A 22,551-nucleotide genomic window follows, 5' to 3' on the forward strand; every position below is an offset into this window, starting at 1 on the left:
GCCGGTGCCTGTCTAATCCTCCCCTTCTTGTAAGGACACCGGCTGTCCTGGAGGAGGGACCGCCCTTCCCCAGAGTGATCTCGTGTTAGCTTACCCAATTCCATCGGCAATGACTCTATATCCAAATAAGGCCACCGCCTGAGGTCCTGGGGGCCAGGTTTCAGCATACCTGCCTGGGAGGCACAGTGTCCCCATGACACCTTCCATGGGGGCATTGTAGGAATTCTGAGAATGCCCCAGAGTCTAGCCCTTTACGATGGTTAAGTGCATGGGTCGACTTGGCCAGGTCCCAGTGGCCGGTTGGTCAAGCTAGCACTGGCATGATTGTTATCGTGAGGCTATGTCATGAATTTAAATCATCAATAAGATGATTGCATCTACAATGGACAAAGGAGATTGCCTGCGACAATGAGAGTCTCGGCCAACCAGGTGAAGGCTGTCAAGGGAGGACTGAGGATTTCGGCAGTCAGAAGGAAGGGTCCATCCCTGCTTCAGCCACACAGCTGCTCCTGGGGGGTCCTTGAAAACTGTCATCAGTGCTCCTGGCCTGCAGCCTGCCCTACAGAGCTCAGACTTGCCCATCTCCAGCGTCATGTGAGCAGTTCCTGTAATAAACCTCATACTATTTACATTCTGTATATCCTGTTGGTCCTGTTTCCCTGAAGGACCCTGTAAGAAGCAAAGATTACTTTAGTTTTCACATAAAGGAAGAAAATATTAATTAATGTAACCTGGCAGCCTACTGCCTCAGTCTCCCACTCCTGGGTTAAGCAGGAATGAAGGAAACCAGCTTAAGCCAGTCCCATAAGCAGTAAAAAAGATGCCCAAGAAAGAGCTAAGTCAATACCAGTTCAGTACTAGATTCCATTCATTATTTAGCGAAGGGGAGCAGGTAAAAACTAAAATGGTTGGAATGTGACGGGGAAAGCGGTTAATCACAAGCTTAGATCTTCTCGGATAGGTTGTAGCCTCTGAAGTATCCAGTCTATGGAGAAACAGAGGAAGGGCTCGCCTGCTAGGCTTCAGGGTATAAATTGTGTCATTCTTCTTTGCTCGGGGCGCCAGCCACGTTTTCTGGTTGTGCACCCCTTCTTGCAAGATATAGAATAAATTCTTTTCTTCTCCACAATCAGATGAGCCTTATTTTCTTCCAGAAGAAGATTTCTTTCTTACAACCCTGACCAGTACACCCCTGGGAAAGGTACCGCTTGCACCTACACCCTCAGGGCCCCTCTTCACAGCCAGCCGGTGATGTTCCTCAGACAGGTGAGAGCCGGGCAGGCTGAGCAAAACTGCTCATCACACCCAGAAGCAAACGCACGCCTCCTCGCTGAGCAGTCCAGGGTTTCATTCCACGCGGTCACCAGCATCAGGCATGCCCAGTCCGTGTGACTGGGCTCAAATGACCACTGACGAAAAGCTTAATAACCCAAGGCCACTGCTTTTCTTCGGGCTCGGTCGCCGTGATATGTTTGAATATTGACTATGCAAGCTCTTCCAGAGCCGTTGTACTTTGCTACGAGTCAATATGCAGACGAGAAGGGAGAGAAATGGCCTTCCAGAGGGCACTGGGGCCAAAGTCACACCAGAAATTGCCCACACCAAGAGCTGAGAGGTGGCCCACATCTCCCCCTTGATGAAAGGGAGCACTGCCTTGCCCTGGCTCCCGGGGACGTGCTGGCCGCCAGCCAGCGTTAGTTCTGGTTCTCGTGATGACCCATGAGGGGGCATCAGCGCGTGTCAGGAGAACCGCTCATCAAGAGCGCTGAGGATAGAGCATGTTCCATTGCCAGGAAACAGTATAATCTCTGGTAGGAAGATGGAGAAACTGAGGCACGGGCCTAAGTGACTTTCCCAAGGTCAGGTGGAAAGTGGTGGAACCTGACTGCAACGCCCGCATGCCTCCTGTTACCCAGCACTTAAACCTTCTGCAGGGCCAGGACCCCTCCTCCCAGCAGGGGACCTCAACCCCTGCCCAAGAGCCGCCGTGTCCAGACTGCTTCAGGACTTTTACACTCCCATCCTTACTCATAATCCCCGGAAGCAAGCGAGTACTGGACCCGCTTTTCAGAAGAGGACGTCCTGGCTAAGAGAGGCCGGGGACGTGCTACAGTCAGGGTGCCTCCGAGTGGGGGAGGGAGGGTGCCGTTCAGGAAGAGCACCTTAGCCTGGCACACTTCGCCATATTGAACTGGAAGTTTCTAAAGCATCCCCAGCTTCCCGAATCTTGCCTTCTGGAATTATGTTCCCAGCATTACCATTTCCAAAAACAGTCTAAGGATAGCTGATGATTTCATGGTTTTCCTAATTTATTTTGCTTTTTTGATCAACTTCTCATAGAGTAAGAGAGGGAGGAACTGGTGAAACAACATGAAGAAAACAAACAACACAGGGAACTTGGAGTCAAGCCTCCTTGTCCTTAAAGCTTAAAGGTCTGGAACTTTAATTGGAATATTTGAAGTAATAATAGCCAAGAACTTTCCAAAATGAATGGTAGACACCAAGCACAGATTCAGAAAACTCAGAGAATACCAAGGTGGATAAATAGAAAACACACACACACACACACAAAAAAAAATACAAAGGAAACACTTAACAATAGCACAGCCAAACTGGAGAAAACCAAAGACAAAACTGAGATGGAAGCAAGAGGTGGGAAAAACAACTTACCTCTGTTATAGAGGATTATGGATAATAATTTCAGCATTTTCCTCAGAAACCATTCCATCAAGAAGAGAGTGGAGTGAAATACCTAAAGTGTCAAAACTATCAAACTAGAAGTTGATATCTAGAAAAAAATATTTTTCAATAATGAAAGAGAAATAAAGACTTTTCCAAGAAAAAGAAAGAAAGGAAAACAGAGAGAATTCATTGTCAGCAGACTTGCCTGCAAGAAATGTTCAAAGAAATTCTTCAAGCAGAAAGAAAATGATAAAGGTCAGAAATTTGGATCTACATAGAAAGGAAGAGTATCAGAAAAGGAATAAATGAAAATAAAGTAAGTTTTCTTATTCTTAATTGAGCTAAAAGGTAATCGTGCATTTAAAGCAATATGCAAATGTATTGGTTGATTTTAGCCTGTGGATAAGTGAGACAAATGACAGGTTGGGAGGGACAAGTTGGGAATACTCAGCTACAAGTCACGTACCCCACACAGGAAGTGATAAAGCATATTTGAAGGTGGGCTTAGATTATTTAAAAATACCTATTTTCAACTCTAGGGCAACCTCTAAACTTTATTAAAAGGAGTATAATTGATATTCCAAGAGGGAAGATAAAATGGGATCCTGTATAGGTAACGGGACTCATTGGGGGTACACAGAGGTGACAGCTATAGCAGTAGATCTAGAAACAATATCTCTCATGAATATAGATGCAAAAATCCTTGACAAAATAGCAAATACATTATAGCAATGTATAAAAAGGATAATAAACAACAACTAAGCAGGGATCACTCCCAGAATATAAGGCTGGTTCAACATTCATAAATCAAACAATAAAAATTTATTACATTAACAGATCAAATAAGAAAAATGGTATGATCATATCAAAAGATGCCAAGAATGCATTTACCAAAATTCAACACCCATTCTTGATTTTTAAAAAAATTTTCAAAAGGCTAAGAACAGAAGAAAATATCCTTAACATAGTAAAGAGAAAATAGAGCAGAAAACCTACAGCTAATATCACATTCAGTGGTGAAAGGCTTAATGCTTTCCCCTAAAACTGGAAACAAAGCAAGGATGTCCTCTTATCACTCCTATTCAACATTGTAGTAGAAGTACTAGCTAGTGAAACAAGACAAGAAAAGAAATAAAAAGGTACATGGATTGGAAAGAAAAATAAAACTGTTTATTTGCAGATGACATGATTGTCTATATAGAAAACTCCAAAGAATTTTAAAAAAACAAAACTCCTCAAACTAATACGGGAGTATATCAAAATCACAGGAAACAAATACAATATACATAAATCAGTGGATTTACTGTATACCAGTAAAGAACAATTGGAATTTGAAATTTAAAAAGCAATACCAGGAAGCAGATGTGGCTCAAGAGTCTGGGCTCCCGACTACCATATGGGAGGTCCAGGGCTTGATTCCCAGGGCCTCCTGGTGAAGGCGAGCTGGCCCGAGTGGAGAGCTGGCTCATGCAAGTGCTGGCCCACGTGGTGAGCTGGCCTGAGTGGAGGACTGGCCCGCACAAGAGTGCTGGCCTGCACAGGAGTGCTGGCCTGTGCAGCAAGCTGGCCCAAGCGGAGAGCTGGTGCAGCAAGATGATGCAACAAAAAGAGAGACAGAGTAGAGACAATAAGAGACACAGCAAACCAGGGCGCTGAGATAGTGCAAGAGATTGAGGCCCTCTCTCCCACTCTGGAAGGTCCCAGGATCAGTTCCTGGTGCTGTCTAAAGAGAAGATAAGCAGACACAGAAGAACAGCAAATGGACACAGAGAGCAGACAAGGGGGGGAGGGGGAAGAAAGAAAGAAAGAAATCTTTAAAAATATATAATAATAAAAAAAGCAATACCATAAACAGTAGCATCCCAGACTTTATGTAGTTATACTTTTGTGTACAGAATCTACATGCAGAAAATTACAAACCTTTGATGAAAGGAATTAACGACAACCTAAATAAAGGGAAAGACAATTAGTCTTCATTGATTGAAAGACTTACTATGGTTAAGATTGAGGCACAGTGGCTAGCCCTATTTCTTTCTTTTTTTTTTAAATTTTTTTATTCATTTTTTTAAAATATTACATTCAAAAAATATGAGGTCCCATTCAAGCCCACCGCCCCCCACCCCACCACTCCCCCCTCAGCAACACTCTCTCCCATCATCATAACACATCCATTGCATTTGGTAAGTATATCTCTGGGCATCACTGCACCTCATGGTCAATGGTCCACATCATAGCCCTTACTCTCCCATGTTCCATCCAGTGGGCCCTGGGAGGATCTACAATATCCGGTAATTGTCCCTGAAGCACCACCCAGGACAACTCAAGGTCCTGAAAACGCCTCCACATCTCATCTCTTCCTCCCATTCCCTGCACCCAGCAGCCACCATGGCCACTTTTTCCACACCAATGCCACATTTTCTCTGTGGACATGGGATTGGTTGTGTCCATTGCACATCTATGTCAAGAGGAGGCTTAGATTCCACATGGATACTGGATGCAGTCCTCATGCTTTCAGTTGTAGGCTCTCTAGGCTCCACGGTGTGGTCGTTAACATTCTTCAACTCCATGTTAGCTGAGTGGAGTAAGTCCAATAAATAAATCAGAGTGTAGGAGTTGAAGTCTGTTGAGGCTCAGGGCCTGGTTATCATATTGTCAGTCCAGAGATTCAAATCCCCTAGATATATCTTAAACCCCAGCACCAACTACAATTCCAGTAAAGTAGCATGAAAGTCTTGTGAAAAGACATCCCATCTGTGTCCAGCTCCATCACGCAGAAACACCAGCTCCAAAGAAGGGCCAACTGACATGGCAGTGAACCCCATCTGCCATGACCATAGAACCTGTGGGTCTCTTTAGCCCTCAAAAGAACCAATACCTGGGGTTGTATCTACTTTATCTGTCTCTGAGACTCTGCTCAGGTGTGTATAAGGGCAATCCTTCTGACACCCTCCAGATTCTTTTTTAGAGACTCATAGCCATATAAACTCATTTCTCCTTTCCATTTCCCCCTTACATTAGGTCAAACAGCATTTTAAACTCCTGTTATTATATGTAGACAGGGATATTCTGCTGGTCCGCGTTGAACCTTTAATTCAAGGTCATTTTCTAGTTGCATCATCAGCTGGTACTTGGTAGTGATCCCTCGGTGCCAGGGAGGCTCATCCCTGGCTGTCATGTCCCATGCTGGGGGGAATGCATTGCATTTACATGCTGAGTTTGGCTTCGAGACTGGCCACATTTGAGTAACATGAAGGCTGTCAGGAGGAAACTCCTAGGCACAGTGCTGCTCTAGGCCTTGTTCTTATTTCAGGCATATAGGCTCACAAGCATAATCATTAGTATCAGGGGCTCACTGTTGGACCCTCATTCCTTCCTGGTCCTTACCGTTGCACCTGGGGGACTGCCGCTGCTCCCCTAGGGACCATGACAGAGCACCGCCGGCCAGGAACCCAGTACCCCACCAGCTGTTGTTTTTAATTGTTGCCACTATGAGTATATCCAAACATTACCATGCACCCTGGACATATGCCCTGTATAACTGCCTGTCAACCATATATCACCTGTCAATAACATCCTATACCAGTATTCCTCCGCTGCCATTGTTGAACCACTCTGTGATCCAAAACTTCCTGAAAAGTGAAGCCCAATATAATGTCAGGATCCCTTACTAGTAAAATGGAATATAGCGATGGGTTTAAAGGTTAGATATAGAATACGTATTGATTTGGGAAAATTCTACATCCTATCTTTTTCTTTTCTTTTTTCCTAATTATTGAGCTTCTCTTCACAAGAGCCTTAGATCACAGTAATTCATATATACAATATGCAGTACTCCCACACATCCACCATAAAACCTTTTCCCTTCCACAGCGATATTCTTATAACTTATTCATATCATATTTACTTAAACTGATGTACAGACTCTGAGACAATAGCTTTCAAACAAGGTGACATCTGTGCTTACATTGTGGTCCATACTTTAGGATATACAGTTTTCTAAATTTTTAGTTATCCTATGCTTTACATTATGGTTTACATTACTAGTCTGTCGTCCCCTATATGTTTTTGGTGTAATATTACATGTTTTATATCCATCCTTGTGTACTCTCACGAAAATCCTCTCTTACCCCCACATTTACCTTGGTTCCATCCATTCCACATCCATTTTCGCCTCCCCTTGGGGCCCACAGCGACAGCCAATCTCCATTTCCCGAGGAGCCACATCCAGAGATATTTGCAACAGTGTTCAGGGCCTGACTTGCTCAAGTGCCCTAATGCCCTGGGAGCCACCCTTTCTCTCGAGAGATACAGTTCCCTCTTTTTTGATCGCATTAGTCCTCCCCAGGATGTGGGTCCACCCCCACTCTCACTACTTGGGTCTCTACCCAATGGTACAACCCACCCTGGCAAAATTAGCATTCAGACATTCCCCAGGAGTCCGTCCCATGTCAGACCATCCCCTCCGAGCATCCTAAACAGATAATCCTCTTAATTATATTTTGGCACTGTTTTCTCAGCATTTTACTCTCAACCAACACCTGACACTCTCCTATGTTCATATGTTGCCCCTCCCTCCCCCCAATTTTTGGGCAATATTACCCATCCGCCCATCCCCAGCCCCCCTCAAACCCGCAAAGCCCCACCCAAAGGCAACCCCTTGCCCCCATTTTATCTCTTCTTTGTGCTCATACTTACCGCCAGCTCATCATAGATTCCACCCCTGCCGACGTCAAATGGATTCGCTAGCCCTATTTCTAAAGCTGACAGGAAATGCTGTGATTTCCACCAATTAACAGGGTTACATTTTGTAAAATGTGAAATCATATCTTAAGATTTCAGTTATTCCCAATTTGATATACAGATTCAACATAATCTCAATCAAAATCACAGCTAGAAATTTTGTAGATATTGATAAACTAATTCTAAAGTATATACAGATTGGCAAAACCCTACAACAACCAATAACAATACTGAAGTACGAAGTTGGAGGACTCACACCATCCAATTTCAAAACTTACTAAAAGCTGCAGTAAATAAAGCAGTAAGGTATTGCTGAAAGAAAAGAGGCACATAGATCAACAAACAAAACAGAGAGCCCAGAAATATAGGCCCACAAAAATATAATCAGCTGATTTTTGACAATGGCATAAAGATAATACAATGGAGAAAGGACAGTCTTTTCAAAAAATCGTGCTGGAACAATTGGATGTCCATAAGCACACACACACAAAAAGAATCTGGACACAATCTTCACACAAAAATTAATTCAAACTGGATCATAGACTTAAATGTAAGTCTATGATCTATGTAAGTAAAATGAAACTATAAAAATTCTAGAAAAAACACAGTATAAATCTACACGACCTTGGGTTTAGAGATGAGTTTTTAGATATAACACCGAAAGCAAGATCCATGAAAAAAAAGAGACCTTGAATTTTATGAAAACTTTTAAAAATGTCTCTGCCAAAGAATGAAAAGACAAGTCACAGTCCGGTAGAAAACATTTGCAAAACACATACCTGATGAAAAAAATGTATATCCCAAATATGCAAAGAATTCTAAAAGCACAACAATAAGAAAAAAAGACAAACCAATACCATCTGAACAGACACCTCCACAAAGAAGATAAACAAATGGAAAATAAGCACTAGGGAAATGCAAAAACAAAAAACAAACAAACAAAAAAAAACCCAGCGAGATATCACAACCCACCTACCCCAATGGCTAAAATCCAAAAAGCGGACACTACCGTTCGCTGGTGAAAACACAGAGCAACTGAACTCTCACTTCTGCAAGTGGGAATGCAAAATTGTCCAGCCACCAGAGAAGACACTGGCAGATTCTTACAAAGCTAACTTTTGTCCTACCCTGTGGTTTACCAATCGTGCCCCTAGGTATTTGCCCAAATGATTTTTAAAAAACTACGTCCTCACAAAGCCCTGCCTGTGGGTGTTTACAGCAGCCTCATTCATAAGTGCCAAAACCTGGGGGTAACCAAGATGCCCTTCAACAGGCAAGTGGATACTCAAACTTGGCCCACGCGCCCGATGGAAAGAACTATCGAGTCATGCAAGCCTGGAAGAACCTTAAACGCACGCTGCTAAGCCAAAGATGCCTTTCTGAAAAGATGACGTCACGTGTAATTCCATTTGTATAAAATTCTGGAAAAGGCAAACGACAAAAGTGGTGAGCCATCCGTGCTTGCCAGGAGTTAGGGAGAGGGGAGGGCCGTCCGGGTGACGTGCAGGGTGTCTGTTCTTGTGGTCAGACTATTCTGTAAGCACTGGCCTGGCTGCCAGCCTTGGGGGCACCCTCTCCCAAGGTCCCAGGGTACCCCTTGCCCAGGAGGCTGCATGGGGGGTGCAGGCAAACCCTGCTGCCACCTTGGGAAACGACGCAAGGCACTGAGCTTCCTGCTGGGAGAAGAGGCCAAGCTGGACTCGGGGGCCAAGGAAAGGCAAAAAAAAGTGGGATTTTTTTACGGAAAAAGTTAAAGGTTTTCTGGTTATAAAAGTTAGACCCATTCATCCTATAAAGAAAATAGGAAAACAAAACGTAAAGAAGAAAACAAAGAAAAGAGGAAAATAAAGAAAATACCCATCACGTAATAACGCAGTGGTTTTTATTTTACTTTAAAAAGCAGTTCTCAAATCCCGCACAATTCTACATTCTCCTTGTGAGCAGCCGCAGGGCAAAGGACCGGAGCGCAGGTGCCCTGAGTCCCGGGGCGGTGGAGTGGCGTGAGAACGTTTTGCACCCGGGGCACGCCTGGCTGGAGGCCAGCGTCGCAGTGAATGGCCTGCTCGGGCGGCTTCTCCCCGTCCGGGCGCTGCCTGGGCAGAGGCCAGTTCCCAGGACGACGGTGGTTATTTACACCCTCGAGGAGGTCTCCAGCCGGCCCTCAGCATTCCGCTGGCATCGCCTCCGGGCATGGAGAGCATCCTAGGGAGGGGCGCCCGGGCAGCCCGCGGGCTACAAGGACCCGAGTCCCCAACCCCGCGGGGGTCTCAGGCTTCGTGTCCCACCGCGTGGAGGAAGGGGTCGGCCCCCCCAACGGCTGGAAGGTGGGGTGGCACCCTGGGGGTGGAGCGTGCCGTCAGACCCAAGCAGCCGGGGCACGAGCGTGGCCAGTCTTTATCCAGGGCTCCGGCCACCCAGGGAGCCCTCCCTTGTGCCGAGTGCCGTGTTGGGGACAGGATGCGCCCGGGTGGCACGCCCCCTGCTTTGGAAAGCAAAGGTGAAAACCAAACACGCAGCGCCGGGTACCGCACGGCGGCCTTTCTCGGGGCAGCCGTCTCCACGCGGTGCTGGCCACACCACAGTCGGCCCACGGGGGACATCTGGGGTTCGGGCGGTCTCCAGGATGTGCCCAAGTGCCCTCGGTGGGGAGCGCAGATCCTGCCGTCAGCGGGGGTGCTTAGGGTGGGGAGGGGTGGCATGGCCCCGGGGGAACTTGGGGTCACTATTGAGTGTCACGACCGGGGGTGCTGATTTCAGCTAACGAGGAGAGGCCGGGAGGCCGCTGGCCATCGCGCAGGAGAAGGGCCCCGCGGCTGGCAGCCCCCGCTGGAGCTCATGACGACGCAGCCCTGTTTGGTAGCCTCCTTTAGAGGCCTGAGGCCTGGTGGTTAGCGCTGAACAAGGAGCAAGGCTTTCCAAGGGCGGGCAGCGGGGCTTGGCAAGCGCGGCACGGGCACTCTCGCCCGGCTACCTGCAGCCAGGGGGATCTGGAGCGGCCATGCCCGACCTTGCCCAGGGAAGCCGCCCTCTGTGATCCAGGGCCCAGCTTTCCGGCCTTGCTGGTGGTAGGAGCAGTTCCCCCAGGAGAGCCCCGGCGGTGTCTGGAAGGAGCCCGGGGTCCCCACTACACCAAGAAGGGCAAGCGATTTCCAAAATTAGCCACCACTGGTATTAACTTTTTTTAAAAGATTTATTTTATTTCTCTCCCCTTCCCTCCCTGTTGTCTGGTCTCTGTGTCCATTCACTGTGTGTTCTTCTGAGTCCACTTGCATTATCAGGCAGCACCAAGAAATTGCGTCTCTTTTTGTTGTGTTGTCTTGCTCAGTCAGCTCTCCGTGTGTGCGGCGCCACTCCAGGGCAGGGTGCATTTTTTTCACTCAGGGCGGCTCTCCTTGTGGGGCGCACTCCTTGTGCGTGGAGCTTCCCTACGCGGGGGGCACCCCTGCCTGGCACGGCACTCTCTGCTCACATCAGCACTGCACATGGGCCAGCTCCACACGGGTCAGGAGGCCCTGGGGATTGAACCCTGGACCCTCCACATGGTAGGCGGACGCTCTAGCAGTTGAGCCACATCCGCGTCTCCTACAGGTATTAACAGTTAATATCAGTTAACACTGGTATTGACTGTGGAGTCAAAACATTGTTACAGCAGGAAGAAAAGAGTTGTTTTATGGTGGAACCTTCTCTGCAAATTTGGACAACGATCCTAAATGTGACCTGATGCAGATGGGTTCCTGTTTTAAACACGTGCACACTAAACCCTAACACTCGTCTCACCTTGGCTTTTCACCAAGCACCAGCTTCCACCTAAAGCTGGCAGACCAGTGTCCCATCCCACAGACAAGCAGACTGAGGCCTGGGGACCAGAGCAGACTCTGGGCACCTTTGTGTGGCAAGAGGCACAGACCTCCACGCGCACTGCTCCAAACAAACTGGTTCTGGGGCCGGAGGCGCGGGCCAGGGCAGCGGCGTCACCTGCGCTCTGTCTGCTTCTCTGGGATTCCCTGGGCCCTGCCCTGCCCTGCTTCTCAGCTTTGTCCTTGAGCCACGACCTTCCCGCCTGGGCACAAGACAGCAGCCGGGGCTTCCGTGCTGTCCCTTATGTCCAGTCGCCCAGGGCTTCCGCCTGGCCTGATGCTCGGCCACCACATCTTAGAACGCTTCCTCGTTCGTCCTTGAGCTTGTGTGTAGTAAGTGGAGTCGGTTGGGACGATGGGTGTGCCTGTGAGCAGAGGCGAGAGCGCGCCGCGTGTCCCCGTGCTGTGCTCTCCTTTTCTGGGATAGCGTTGGCGATGCCCCATGAGCACAGGGTTCCAGGGGACCCACAGCGCCTCCGAGCTCAGCAAAACTCAAGGTGAGTACCAGTAAGCATGTTACTTCTAAAACTGAGTAAGCCAAGTGCAGGCGGCCCTAAGAGGCTGCGCCTGCTGTTAGATCCAGAGCTTGCTTCTGTCACAGAAAGAAGACGCTGTTCTGAGAAGGACAAACCCCCGAGGGACCTGTTGGGTCCTTTCTTCCTTGCATGAGCAGAGCACTCAAGTTAAAAATTACAGCACAGAGGGAAGCGGACTTGGCCCAATGAATATGGTGTCTGCCCACCACATGGGAGGTCCAGGGTTCAAGCCCAGGGCCTCCTGACCCGTGTGATGAGCTGGCCCATGTGTCGTGCTGATGTGTGCAGAGAGTGCCATGCCACGCAGGGGTGACTGCCACGCAGGGGAGCCCCACGCACAAGGAGTGCACCCTGTAAGGAGAGCCACCCAGGGCGAAAAAAGTGCAGCCTGCCCAGGAGTGGTGCTGCACACACAGAGCGCTGACACAGCAAGATGATGCAGCAAAAAGAGACACAGATTCCCAGTGCCACTGACAAGAATACAAGTGGACACAGAAGAACACACAGTGAATGGACACAGAGCACGGATGACTAGGGGGGAAGGGGAAAGAAAGAAATAAATTTCAAAAGATTTTTTAAAAATTATGGCATAGCAGGAAAGGAAAAGAGAGGGCAGCCCCAGTGTCTGCCTCTGACCTTCGTTCCTGACTCATCAGTGAGCTGAGGGACAGAGCAGTGGGAAATGTGTCTGTCAGGAAGTGACATGAAAACGGGGGCCTTTGTTTTAAGCAGCCTTTCCCCTGTTCTGGAAAGAACAGGATTCACATGCACGTGTGAGCAACAAAATACCAACTCTGTCATTTCGGTGATTGCACACACGAGTTAAATTTGCATTTAAAACTGGCACTGTGCAATATAAAGATGAACAGCAAAAAAGGCACATGAGTAGTTGAAACTTTTAATTCTTCGTTGCTTAGAACAGGCTTAAGCAGCAAGTGGAGAACATCATGACATGTCAAGAGAGACCAGGAAAAACAAGGAAAAGCTTTATCCATTAGCGTTAGCACTTTAGTGGCACCTTCTTCCTTGTCTTGGAACAACAGGCTCCACACTTCCGCTTTTTACCGGCCAGTGGGAGGAGCCAATCACGAAGCCGCAGCCTTCTCCCCACCCACTAGCGACACCTGGGTCCACTCTGATTGGGTCTCCACCAGACCAATGCTACAAGAGAGGGGATGCCAGTGTGCTGATTGGCTTAGGCCCAAGTCACATGCCCATCCCTGACCAACCACAGTGGCAGTCCCCAGCAGGGCCATCCCTTGGGGGTCTCCCTTGCTTTCCCTGAGAACACCTGGCTGCAGTTAGAAAGAGGGCAGATGAGAACGGGAGCTGGGTGGACCGCCAGCCAAGAGCCACTGGGCGCCTCTCCTAGCACGTGTGCTGCCTTTGAGAATGGAGCATGATTTAAATTAGATATACGTGTAATTATTTTCTTGCTCCCCATCTCGCCGGCAAGGCTTTCAGCTCTGGGAAGGCAGGGATGAGCGTGTGCTGCTCAGGGCAGGGTCCATGGGGCGGGGCGGGGCACCTGGTGAGCAGGAAGCATTCCTTCTCTACTTACTGAACATGGAAAGACCAAGAGAGGGTAAGACACTGGTAGGCCGTCCCACTGAGGGCTGACCCAGGTCTTCCGATGAGCACCCAGTGTGATTTCTTTGTGACCCCGCTTCCCTCAACGGGCACTGGGCTTCAGCTGCAATGGAACCTCCAAGCCCTACTCTCCCCTTGGCCTTCAGAGTTACTTGGCCTCTTTCTGTCGACAGGGGCACAGCTGACTCACAGTAATGGACTTGATGGCAGAGTGTGGCCTGATCATGGGTCTGTATTCAACCATGGGTTTTCCTTCTAGATGCTTCTACCAATAGTCTTATTCTTGCTCCCAAATAAGTGTCCCGGGTCTCCATTTCAACGATGTCAATTTATCTGACTTGGGGATGGGTTGGTGTTGGGAGGAAGTATACAAAGCTTGGATTCCCCCGGGAGATGCATTGAACCCTACTAAAATCGACTCTGTGGCAGAAAGGCACCCCAAGGCTGTTGTTGAATAAAGGCCAATATGTTTGGTAAACACCAAATAATTAAACACCGGAATAATGCTGCTTCTGAAATTAGCCAATGATGATCAAAAATTACTCCTTTGCCAACTAAAATGGGCCAGCGCAAAGGCAGAAGAGGGCTGATTTCCAGCAAATAGTTCATTAACCAGAGCGAGAGGTGGGGGAGTAGTTCCCATGTGAGTCCCAGCCCGGATTATGGTGCAGGTGCATCACGAGAGGCTCTGCAGCCCCAGGTGGGCAGAGGGAGGAAGAGGCCCCGCCCCTCCCGCTCCGGGTGGGCTGCTTTGGGGCTATGGCACCCTGGACAGGTAGGGCAGGGTCTGACCTCTGTGCTCCCCCACTCAGCACGGAGCCCTGCAAAGATGTCCCAAGGCCACTGACCACAAGGTCAAAGGTCTTCCAGCTGCTCTGCCACTAAAGCCGATGACCAGGCACTGGGCACTGGTTATATGAAAACTGTACGTGTGAGGGTCGTGGACGTGGCTCGAGTGACTGAGCTCCGCCTACCACATGGGAGGTTCGGGTTCTGTTCCCGGTGCCTCCTGGAGAAGACGAGCAAGACACGGAGCTGGTGGGACAGGCAGGCACGGTGAGCTGGCAAAACAAGATGATGCAACGAAGAGACACAAAGAATAAAGACAACGAGAGACACAACAAAGCAGGGAGCTGAGGTGACTCAAGCGATTGAGCTCCTCTCTCCCACATGGAAGGTCCCAGGTTCCGTTCCTGGAGCCTCCTAAAGAGAAGATCAGCACACAGCAAATGGACATAGACAGCAGCAAGCACAAAACAATGAGGGGGGCAGGAATAAAGAAATAAACTAAATCTTAAAAAAAAACCCCTAAAAGCTGTACTTGTGAATTAAACTCTGGTCTGTTTAAACACGAGGCCACCATAAATCTGCAGAAGATTCTAGTGGGGTGGCAGGGTGGGTACAAACGTGGAATCTGGGGTAGAGAAACCCCACAGAGGAGGACCTGGGCTTGGGGACGGGTCATGGGTTGCAGGGGTCCCGTCTCACTGCCTTGTGGGTGCCACCCCCCTGAGGGTGTCTTCTGAGTACTGTCGGGCTGCAAACCCCGAGCCCACCCAATCACTCCCTCGACCACATCCAGAAGGAACCGACGGTGGCTTCAAAACATGTCTGTAATGTTTGCAACACGCCTTCCCATCAAAACTTGGAGTCTAATTTCCATTCTCTTGAGGAACAGCTGGTCTTGGAGACCGCCCAGGCAGTAGAAGGCGGTGGACGTGGCGCTGCTTGGCTGCCGAGGCTGGAACGGGAAGGCCACTGGACCTTGGGCTGGCTCCTCCTCTTGCTCGTTTTTGGGAAGAAGCCCAGGCCACGTGGAGAAGACCACCATGGGGTCTGGCCATGGGTCCGGGGGTGGGTTGACCTGTGCCCCTGGTCCCAGGGCTGTGGATCATTTGTGAACGGAATCTTCGAAGAGCCTGGTTAGATGAGGCCGAAGGGAAAGAGGGCGCGTGGATTCTCAAAGCAGAGGACACCGTGCCCGAGACACGGAGCAGGAGGCAGCAAGCAAGGGGCAGCTGCAGGGCGCCACAGCGTTCCCAGGCAGCACGACCTGCCGACGCCCTGAGCTTGGACTTCCGGCCTCCAAAGCTGAGAGGCAGTGACTTCCAGGCGTTTGGGCCGCCCACTGGGTGGCGTCTGTCACGGCAGCCCTGGCAAGCCAAGACGAGCGCCAGCTGAGGTCGCCGCCAGCAGACGTCGCCCACCAGCTGCCCTCCATCGGACGTCACCCACGAGAGGGGCCCCTGCTGAGCCCCGCCGGCCCGGAAGCATGAACGAGGAAAAGAAATACTCGGATCTGGGCTGGTTTGTAACCGAGCAACAATTCCTGGAGCAAGGACAGGGTTCCAAGGTGAAGTGCGCGACCCGGGGGGCCCAGCTGCAGCCTTGGGGTGGGGAGGGCAGGTGCATGGCAGGAGGGGGCCCCGTATCTCTTACTGCGTGGTTGCTGGTGAGTGCTGAGGGGGCTGCCTTCTGCTTTCACACTTACCCCACAGTGTCTCTTCCTAAGCATCGCGCCAACATGTGACCTTCAAAGGAGACCTTCAAAGGACTTGAAAAGGAGTCACATTAAAAAAATAAAAGCCTGTGGTCACCGGCCAAGCCATGCCGGCCCGTGGGAGGGGTCTCTGCCAGAACAGGCCTCCTTCCAGCACCGCCACCCTCTTGGCTGTTTTTCCTTCTGCACATAAAAGCCACGGCAAGGTCTTTTTTCCAAGCGTCAGCGCGTAAAGCTGCACAGGCTCTGTACAAAAGTTCGGGTTACTAAGAGCCGCCCGGCTCCTCACTTCCCGGGAGCCGTGGGGAGAGGCTGTTTGGCTGTCTCCTTCCGGGGGGGTCCTGCCAGCCCAGGCCCCCCTTCCCTTCTCCCTGGACGGCTTCAGACTCTCAGGGCGGCGCTCTGCGTCGTTTCAGATCCCGAGGAGCGAAGCCGAGCCCTGGGACGGCGCTTCTGGGCCCCCTTTCCTGTCGCTGTGCTGTCCTTCGCCTCCTGCTCTCAGTGAGGGAAGAATTTCTGGCTGAGCCTCGGGCCGCGCTCCTGCTTGAGGCTGCGGGTTAGTGCATGCTGGGGTCAGCCCTGCAGGGAGAAAAGCCAGCCTCCCCCTCAAGGTGCCCCTTGGCTGTCCACAGTGGCCTGCAGGTCCCTCACCCGGGAGGTGGCCTCGTCTGACCCCGAGTGGCGTCCAGGGACCACACGCCGGCGGTACAGAGCTACAGAACTCCAGCGTCTGGAGCCCTGGAGAACCGACGTCTGAGATCAAGATGCTGGGGGTTGGCGCCTCCGGGAAGCCCTTGGGACACGCCTTTTCCTGCCCCTCTCGGGGCTTCTGGTGTTTTCCGGCCATCCCAGAACCTGCCTGGCTAGTAGCTGCATCATGCCAAGCTCTGTCCCCGCCATCACATGACTCTCTCCGCGTGGCTCAGTGTCCTCTTCGAATGCAGGGTGTCTTGGGAGCCTTAGTTATGCCCGCGATGGCCCTGTTTTCAGCTAAGAGCAGTTCCACGGGCCCGGGGCGGGGGGCAGTCTCCCCGATGGACAAGGACACAGTCCAGCCCCTGCTGCGCGCTGCGTGCATTTCCGCCGCCCCGCCCGCTTCCCCGCCCGCTTTTTGAATTTATGCAAGAATTCATACTAAGGGGTGGGTTCTTGATTATCGTTTAACAAAGAGAGGTTCACATTTTAACTGCTTTATCAAAGGAATTCAGTCCATTTCTAGAATGTCAGCTCATCTTGTGCATTCCGGTTTCCCGGCCCACAAACCTTAGGTTTGGATTTTATCGAGGCCGCCCTGTAGCGGCTGCGGGCACAGCCTTGCTTCTCTGCACACTCAGACTTTTGTGAAAGAGAGAAGCGTGCACGACCGCAGGAGTTAGAGCCCACTGTGCTGCATTTACTGAGCATCTTACTGTGTCCGACTAGGGGCAAGAGCTTGAGGGTTTGGAAAAGAATTAAGCCAGGCCCTGTCCCAAAGCCCTTCCAGGCTTCCCGGGGCCACTGTGTCCTCTGAAACTCCGACAAGGCCAGGGTGCATGGCTGCTCCCAGGACCCCTCCTCATAGCCAGCTTGAGGAGTTTTGGCTTCTTGTGCCTACGGCTTTGAGTGGTGCTGGCTGGGAGGTCTTGGTCCCCAAGGTGAAGAGGTGTCCCCCGGGGACCACCAAAGTTTCCGCTGAATTGGAAGACGAGCCGCCGCCTGGCTGCTTTGGGCTCCGCAGGCCACCAAACCACAGGCAGAGGAGTGGCCACTGCACCGGATGGAGCACTGACCAGATGAGCAGGGAGATTTGGGTGCTGCTAGGCAGGGCAGACTATTTCCAGAACCCAAAGGGTTTTGTGGTATGCCTCACGGTTCCTCCATAACCAATAGTACAGGCTGTTGAGAAGTCAGACTTTTGGGGATGGAATTTTGGGTCACCTCACAAAATAAAGCACCCCAACAGCGGAGGTCAAAGAAAACATGAAATGGGCAGTGGAAGTGGCCCTCGTGACCAGCTGCAGGAGCTACAGAAACAAGGACTGTGGGAGAGACGCTGATTTTCTTCTTTGCTTGTTATTGTCATGTGCAAATGTGCCTGTTGTGACGGTCAATTTCAGGTGTCCGCTGGGCTAGATGGTGTCCAGTTGTTTGGTCAAGCAAGCACTGGCCTGACTTACTGGAGGGTATTTCATGGATGGACCTAGCCTTAGTCAGCCGGTTACGTCTATGGTTTATCACGTTTACAATCAACAAAGGAGTTTGTCTCCAGCAAGGGAGGCCTTAAAGGGAGAACTGAGGATGTAAGCAGTCAGAAAGAATTTCTCTCTCTACTTCAGGACTTCAATGTCAACTTCTTCGAGCTTCCAAACTACGTCCTGCCCTAAGGAATTCAGACTTGCCCATCCCCCTGATCACATGAGCCAATTGCTATAATAAATCTCTTAATAGTTGCATGTATAGGCTTATGTCTACATATACATATATATGTGTATATAATATGTTGCAGATATGTATATATATCTATATACACAAACATACATATCTCCAGTAGGTTCCGTTTCTCTGGAGAACCCTGATTAAGGCAAATACTTATATAGTCATATGTGCAGGATTATATTTTCTTTCTTTCTCTTCTCATAATTGAAACACTTTTTGTTAACAATAAACTCCATGATTTTGTCTTTAGACAATAGATCATTCCAATGGGCCTGTGTGGCAGGTGGAATAATGTCATCCTCCCCAAAAGACATCCGTAGCCCGATCCCCAGAACCTGTGCATATGTGGCCATACACGGCAAAAGGGACTTCACAGATATGATTAAGTTAAGGATCTTGAGAAGGGGAGATGAGCCTGGGTTATCCAGAGGAGCCAACTTAATCACAGGAGTCCTTATAATCAGAGAAGCTTTCCCAGATGGGGTCAGAGAGAGAAGTGACAACAAAAGCAGGGCCAGGGAGATGCTTCCAAGCAGCTGAAGCATGGAGGAGGGCCCGTGAGCTGAGGGATGCAGACAGATGCTGGACACTTGGAAAGGCAAGGAAACAGACCTTACCCTGGAGCCTGCAGAAGTGTGGCCCCGGTGACACTGTGATTTTAGCCCAGCGAGACCTGTGCAGGCTTTTGGCTCATTAGAACTGTAAGACATTGGTTTGATACAGGAGCTGGAGAGAACTACTACGCTCTCAGGATGAGCGCATTGGATGGCTGAGTCCAAGGCAGTTGTCCTACATCATGGCCCTTCCCATGGTGAGGGCAACTCTTTCTTCTCGTATTGTGTCCTCTCTCCCTAGATTAGGATCTTGGAAGTACATCACAGTTGTGATTAAAATATGTGTCAAAGGCAGGTACAGCCAGCCACACATGTCTACATGCAAGAAATCTTGGTACTACCCATGTTGATGCTGGGGTGGTGTGTCCTCCTACACAGAAAACAGAATCAAGAGGATGGAGGGATGGTAAAAGGTGGATGGGTGGATGGGATGGATGAATGGATGGATGGGTGAGTGAATGGATGGGTGGATGGATGGATGGAGGGAGGGAGGGAGGAAGGGATGGATGGATAGATGAAGAAGATTTATTTTAAGGAATTGGCTCACACAGTTGTGAGGATTGGCAAGCTGAAATCTGTAGGGCAGACTGGCAGCCTGGAAGCTCAGACTGGTGCTGCCGCTGCACTCTTAGGCATAATTTCTTCTTCTCTTCCAGGAAACCTCAGTTTGCTGTTATAGACTTTCACCTGATTGGATGAGGCCCACCCACATTATTGAAGATAATGTCAATAAAGTCAACTGACTGGAGATGTTAACCACATCTATAAAAAACCTTCCCAACCCTTGGATCTGTGTTTGAGTGAATGACTGGGTATGATAGCCCAGTCGTGTTGACCCATGGGACCAACCATTACACATGGTAACTTAGCATTTATGTCCAGGGAAATGGTTCCCAGTCTTGAAAATATTTAGCAGGTAATTAGCAAAAGGAGTGTTGTTTCTCCATGCCTCTGTTTGTCCGGGAGACTGCAATCAGATCCACTGGGCTATCGTCCACCGTGACTAGCAGTCCCCGCTGCTGTCCCTGGATGCTGAACACCAGCCAACGCTTTTCAGTTGAAGGAACAACCGGGCTGAGACGAGCATTTGAAGAGCACTTGGAGTCTCAGCCTTGCGGCTCTACCAAAATAATAAAAGTAACACCAGGAAACTGGGGGTGGGGTCAGAGAGGGCCAAGTCCCCTTGCCAGAGCGCCCCAGCCCCCGAGCTCCCTTCCTTGGCTGCTTTCCGAGGGCTAAATGCCAAACTCACAGGGCGGCTCAGCAGGGACAGAAAATGGCTATTTGGGAAGACGGTGGTTCCTGGGACCTGCCTTCACCGCTCAAATGCTCCTTTTGCTTTGTGTGTGCTTGTGGTTAAAAGCAACCAATTGGATTTACTCCCGTTGAAGTGACAGTTCTTTAAGGCAAACCCACAAAGGAAAAAGTCAACCCAAACAGGCAACTCACACTAGAGAAAATGCAAAGGACAAGCACATCAGTGAAGAGCCGCTCAGACCCACTAGGAGTCAGGAGATGCCAAATCGAGCACGGAGAGGCCCTGCAAGTCCATCGGGTCTGCGCCGGTTAGAGAGCTGCCCGGTGCCAGGTGCTGGCGAGATGCTGGAGAGGCAGGAGCCCTGCAGCGTGGTGTGGTGGGCACGCAGATGCACAGCATCCGCCCCGGGAGGAAAGGTCCCCCCAGCCCTGCCGGGGGAAGCAGGAGGCGCGGCAGCCCGGGCATCCTGCAGCCAGTGTCTGGGTTAGTAAAACATCAAGAAACCGCGCATGCAAACTCACGCAGACTCACTCAACAAATCAGAGGCCATGTGGGGGGAGTCTGGAAACAGCCTTTGGTGAAAAAATAAGAAAGAGAATGTGAGCCACCGCACAACAGAATTTGCGTCAATCTGAAGCACTACTCACCACAAAGTCACACTGTGTTTTGCAAGGACACATGCAACTCAGGTGCATGCTTTCAGGAGATGCCAGTGGGAAGAGGGGAGCTAACAGGGCTGTGCCCAGGGCTGTGGATGAGTAGGGGGAGGCTCACTGCACAACCAGGCCCCCAGGACACAAGAACATTCCAGAGGCAACCCGCGGGGTCCAACGATGGGGGGGGACTGCTCAAGGCCTGGGGGTGTGGACCCATCCAGGCAGAGCATCTCTTCCCTGGGCAGTCACGAGGCCTCTATCTATCAGCTCCGTCAGTTCCTATCAGTATCTATCATATCTATCAGTTCCCATCAGCTCCCAGCAGTTCCAGTCAGTATCTATCATATCTATCAGTTTCAGTTCCTATCAGTGCCTGTCAAGATCAGTTCCTATCAGTAATCAGTATCTATCAACAGCTTTCTGTTCCTCTCAGTATCTATCAATAGCAATCAGTTCCCAGCAGTTCCTATCGCAGGACTCAATATCTATTGGCTCCCAGCAGTTCCTCTCAGTATCTATCAGTGTCACCAGTTTACTACTTTGTCTCTGTTTATTTCCGGAGCTACCTTCAGGGCTCCTGAAGGAGGGGGCAGGACCTATATCTTACTCTTCTCAGGAGCCCTGGACTCATAATGTGTAAGTGTGAGGGAGGCACCTGCCACCTGTGCCTACCTAGAACCCCTTCACCAGCACCCCAGATCTTCCTAGAAAATCACACGACCCCACTCTCCGTATACAACATTCTGGTGGAGCTGACCTTTCCCAGCTGGGCCTAACTGAACATCCTAACACCTCAGCTGGGAATGGTTCCAGGCCAGTCCAGTGAGCCTCAAGCACAGGACTCTTGCTGAAAGGACTGGCCAAGAGAGGTGCTCCTTCCCCCGGGTTCCCAAGGGGGCTGTATCAGCCAGCCTGCATCAAGCTGTGCTGCGTAACTAATAGCCCCAGCATCTCGGTGGTTTACAAAGGTACATTTCTTACTCACACTCCTGTCCACGGCAGATGGGCTGTAGCTCAGCTCCACGCCATCTTCATTTCTGGAGGGGCAGTTCCCTCCTTCTCCGTGGATCTTGGGACACACGGAGCTCATGGCCGAGGAAAGAGCGATGGCGGGACTGCACAGCAGCTCCTAAAGCTCCTGCTGAGAAATCGCGCACGTCACGTCACTAGTATTTCCTTGACCCAAACCAGTCAGTGGCCAAGCCTGGTGCCCGTGGGCTGGGGCAATGAAAGCTTCCAGCAGAGAGGCGAGTGGAGCGGGCAGCCGAGATTTTGACAAGAACCTCATCTATTTGCATAAACTGACATTACGGGAGGAAGCCTTCGTCATGTGAGCCCATCAGACAGAAGCAGAAGCTAGAGAGGGCAAGAGGGCCGAGGCCTTTTGACACAGTCCAAACGCCGTGGTCTGGCTGTGCCTCATCCCTCTTTGAATTTCCCAGACTCAGGAGTCAATACGTTATTCTTTTTTGTGTCAAGTCAATCGAGGTGTGGTCTCTTTGCAGGAACCCAAACGGTCCCGTGTCATGAAAGGGTCCACAGCTCTTTCCCCCGCAGCGAGGCACAGCCCCTGCGTGGAGCCGTGGAGATTTCCACTTTATTTGGAAGAGGACGTTGAAGACATTTACTGGCCCTGCCGGTTCCAGGGAGGAGCAGGGCCTGGCTGCCGGCCACCTGTCCAGCCTGGCCCGGGCGCTGGGGAC

At 50.4% G+C, this 22,551-nt stretch overlaps 1 long non-coding RNA gene across 1 annotated transcript; it reads left to right on the plus strand.

Annotated features, from left to right (window-relative positions):
* The first annotated feature begins 14,830 nt into the window (after window positions 1-14,830).
* On the plus strand, window positions 14,831-19,721 carry LOC139439781 (uncharacterized). The gene is made up of 2 exons (XR_011649843.1): window positions 14,831-15,758; window positions 19,591-19,721. It is a non-coding gene; the product is annotated as an uncharacterized lncRNA (long non-coding RNA).
* Window positions 19,722-22,551: the final 2,830 nt, after the last annotated feature.

The sequence above is a fragment of the Dasypus novemcinctus genome, chromosome 10 (genome assembly GCF_030445035.2).
Source record: "Dasypus novemcinctus isolate mDasNov1 chromosome 10, mDasNov1.1.hap2, whole genome shotgun sequence".
Lineage (NCBI taxonomy): Eukaryota > Metazoa > Chordata > Mammalia > Cingulata > Dasypodidae > Dasypus > Dasypus novemcinctus.